Source organism: Crocuta crocuta, unplaced genomic scaffold (genome assembly GCF_008692635.1).
Source record: "Crocuta crocuta isolate KB4526 unplaced genomic scaffold, BGI_CrCroc_1.0 scaffold273, whole genome shotgun sequence".
In the NCBI taxonomy this organism is placed as follows: domain Eukaryota; kingdom Metazoa; phylum Chordata; class Mammalia; order Carnivora; family Hyaenidae; genus Crocuta; species Crocuta crocuta.
Window position 1 is genome coordinate 1,205,681 of NW_027529425.1, and position 3,996 is coordinate 1,209,676.

General features: G+C 42.4%; 1 protein-coding gene and 1 pseudogene across 1 annotated transcript in view; both read left to right on the forward strand.

Moving 5' to 3' along the window:
* Positions 1 to 442: 442 nt before the first annotated feature.
* Positions 443 to 1,289, forward strand: LOC144227138 (small ribosomal subunit protein eS1 pseudogene; annotated as a pseudogene).
* Positions 1,290 to 1,620: 331 nt separating this feature from the next.
* Positions 1,621 to 3,996, forward strand: part of FAM200A (family with sequence similarity 200 member A) — a 6,159-nt gene continuing 3,783 nt past the window's right edge. Inside the window, 1 exon segment of the mRNA XM_077758683.1 lies at positions 1,621 to 1,708. The gene's annotated coding sequence lies outside the window, so the exon portion shown is untranslated.

A 3,996-nucleotide genomic window follows, 5' to 3' on the forward strand; every position in this document is an offset into this window, starting at 1 on the left:
TCTCTTTCCCTCTGTCTGTCTCCTCCCCTGCTCACATGTGTGCACTTTCTCTCTCAAAATGAATGAACATTTTTAAAATTTAATTTAAAATTCAACTCACCTTAGCAATTCCATTATCATTACACTGAAAACTCCCTGGTAACTTTAGCCAAGCCCAGAATCTTACAACTAACTAGTACTGGAAAGAATGTCTATTGCTGTAGATGAAATTTTTGAAACAACTACCCATTCAAATGACAATATATAATCAGGGTCCCCAGAGAAGCAACCACTTTGGTTTTGCGAAACCATTCTTCGCTTCATGTTGTTATTTCTCTGTCTACATTTTTGTTTCAGTTCCTGACACAGACACACAATCACTAAGTAGTAGTATGGTTTGATGATAACTGGAATTCTTAGGATTACTGCCATCAATAAGAAAAAGGAGAAACAGCCTTTTGGCTTCCTGAACAGCGCCATGGCGGTTGGCAAGAACAAGCATCTTACGAAAGGTGGCAAAAAGGGGGCCAAGAAGAAAGTGGTTGATCCATTTTCAAAGAAAGATTGGTATGATGTAAAAGCACTGGCAATGTTTAGTATAAGAAATATTGGGAAAACACTAGTCACAAGAACTCAAGGAATCAAAATCACATCTGATAGCCTCAAGGGTGGTGTGTTTGAAGTAAGCCTTGCTGATCTGCAGAATGATGAAGTTGCTTTAGGAAATTCAAGCTGATTACTGAAGATGTTCAGGGCAAAAACTGCCTGACTAATTTCCATGGCATGGATCTTACCCGGGACAAAATGTGCTCCATGGTCAAAAAATGGCAGACCATGATTGAGGCTCATGTTGACGTCAAGACTACCGATGGGTATTTGCTTCGTCTTTTTTGTGTCGGTTTTACTAAAAAACGCAACAATCAGATTCGAAAGACCTCTTATGCTCAGCACCAGCAGGTCTGCCAAATTTGGAAAAAGATGATGGAAATCATGACCCGAGAAGTGCAGACAAATGACTTGAAAGAAGTGGTCAATAAATTGATTCCAGACAGCACTGGAAAAGACATATAAAAAGCTTGCCAGTCTGTTTATCCACTCAATGATGTCTTTGTTAGAAAAGTAAAAATGCTCAAGAAGCCCAAGTTTGAATTGGGAAAGCTCATGGAGCTTCATGGTGAAGGTAGTAGTTCTGGAAAAGCTACTGGGGATGAGACTGGTGCTAAAGTTGAACGAGCTGATGGATATGAGCCACCAGTCCAAGAATCTGTTTAAAATTCAGACATTTAATGGCAACAAATAAAAAATCTTACTTGTGATGTTTAAAAAGTAAAAGTAAAAATAAAAATAATTAAAAAATTTTAAAAAAATAAATAAAAGGAGAAACCTATAAGTATCCGAGCAGAATGGTAGCAAAGGAAAACTTAAGCTCCCTTCTCCCACACTGGGAAAAGCTGAGCTGAGAGGAGAGATCCCCAAAGCCGGACTCAGCGAGTGGGGAACAAGGCTGCAGTCCTCTCGCCTTCCTAGATCAAACCCCAAACGGCAGCCCAGTCCCGAAAAACAGGTGTTGACGCACTTCCGGGTTCTGTGGGACTCACCGACGTGCGCGCGCACTCAGGGTTGTGACGAGCGGAGGTTGTGGGTCCAAGGGCGCCACTCTTCGGCACCCCGCCCCGAGAATCCCCTCCCTTTTCTGTCCCAGCACCCCCAGATGTCTCCGGGGTTCACGGTGAGACGTGGGTCCGGTCAGGGAGGACGGGTGGGGACAGAGGTGAATGTGTTCCGTAACTCCTGTCGCCACCATCGCCCCCGACGGGGTGGAGGATCCATGTCCCTACCCTGAATCCCAGCCTTTAGCTCTAGGATGCGCCATCTCCCTACAGAGACAGCCCTGGATCCAAGCGGAAAGAGAACGGCGTTTTGCTTTCCCGGCTAGGGTGCGATGCCTTTGGGACCGGGAAGAGGCAGTCCGCTGCGCGCCCTCCCTGGGCTCTTCTTTTCTCGGTTTTCACCCCGGGGGATGGTGGACGAAAGGAGCTGAGGCTAATTTCTGTTTCCCAATTGTCCCTATTTGCATTCCTTCTGATGAGGTTTTTTTTTTTTTTGGGGGGGGGGGGTTTTTTTCCTTTAGTCTATATCCTCATCACTTGTTCTTTTTTGTGTTTTTTTATTCTATCCATTCTGACAGGTGTGAGGTGACATTTCATTGTGGTTTTCTTTGCATTTCTCTAATGGTAAGTGATGCTGTGCTTCTTTTCATGTGTCTCTTGACCATCTGTATGTTTTCTTGGGAGAAATGTGTGTGTANATGTAAAATGAGGAAGAATTTCAAGCTCCGCGGGGTTTTCTTCTTTTTTTCTTTTCTTTTTTTTTTTATAAGGGGACCAGTTTGTTAAGCTTCTTAAATGTGTGCAGATCACTTGCGGACCTTCAAGCCCACCACCATTAATGGTGGTAATTAGTGTTTGAAACCTAGTGAATAAAGTGATTTGGATGCAGGAGGGAAAGATTACCCACACTTCACTCTTTACAGTTTCTGAGCTTTATTTTTTTATGGTATATTTATTTATTTAGAGAGAGAGAAAGAGATAGCACCAGTCGGGGAGAGGCAGAGAGGAAGAAAGAATATCAAGCAGGCTCTGCACTGACAGTGCCCACACAGACAGTGCAGAGTCCAATGTGGGGCCCAAACTGAGGGTGAGATCATGACCTGAGCAGAAACCAAGAGTCAGTCACTTAACTGAGTCACCCAGGCTCCCCTGAACGTTATGAATTTTAAATGTATTTTAGACATCAGGTGGATTTTTCAGTTGTGGGCAGTAATTGTGCTTGACTTGAAGTGGTGAGTAACGAAGGGGGTTTGTGAGGATGCAGTGGTAAGTGTGTTGGGCTACTAGAAGGCCATTTCCAGTGCTAGGTCTGACACTGATTTGGATGATTTTGGACAAAACTCCCATCAAGTCTCACTTTTGTCCTACATAAAATTAACTACATTATCACAAAGGACCCTTCCACCTTGGAGATTCATTGATAAATGAATTTAACTGAAAAATCCAGCTGGGCCAAACGTAATGCCCCACCTCCATTTCCGCACTGCCACCAGAAAGATACTTTCATTATTGAGAGAAGTTGTCAGAGAACCAAAGGAAACACTTAATAGATCAGTGTTGAAGAGATCCTAAGCAATCAACCAATCAATTGTGGAGAATACATGGAAAGCAGGTCAACAAAACCTTCTTACTATTTTCAGGGAGATATATAAGTAACTTACCCATAGACACATAATTTATTTCTGTACCTTAAAGTTGTACTGCTATAATATTCCTCCGATTCTTATTCAGATGTTTTACAAATAAGTATCTCTTAATTTATATATGACATGTCCTTCCAACTGTTGAAATACCAGGCCTAAAATTAATTTGTTGAACTTTGTACAAATGAACAGAAAATTGACATTGTATTCAAACAAGTATATTTTAAGTCTATGGGTTGCAAGGAACTACATAAAGTGCCTGAAGTGCAATGATGACAGCAGAAGACAGTCTACACTTGAGGGACAGTCTAGGTGAGATAAGGCATGAAAGCATTACAAATTAAATTTCAGGGTAAAAGCTATAAAAACAATTACATATACCAAACTAGAAATGAAGACAGTTCAGTGAGTCTAAAGTTGAGAGGGGTCTGGGTGCTGGGGTCATTCAAGAAATGTAAAGTAAGGGGCGCCTGGGTGGCTCAATTGGTTAAGTGGCTGACTTCAGCTCAGGTCATGATCTCATGGTTTGTGAGTTCGAGCCCCGTGTTGGGCTCTGTGCTGACAGCTCAGAGCTTGGAGCCTGCTGTGGATTCTGTGTCTCCCTCTCTCTCTGACTCTCCCCCGCTCACACTCTGTGTCTCTCTGTCAAAAAAAAAAAAAAAATTTTTTTTAATGTAAAATAAAACCATGTCTTTTTGTTACTCTGCCCAAAATATGAGCAATACCATTCCTTGTGGGCCTGTTCAAGGGAGGAGTGACTCGGT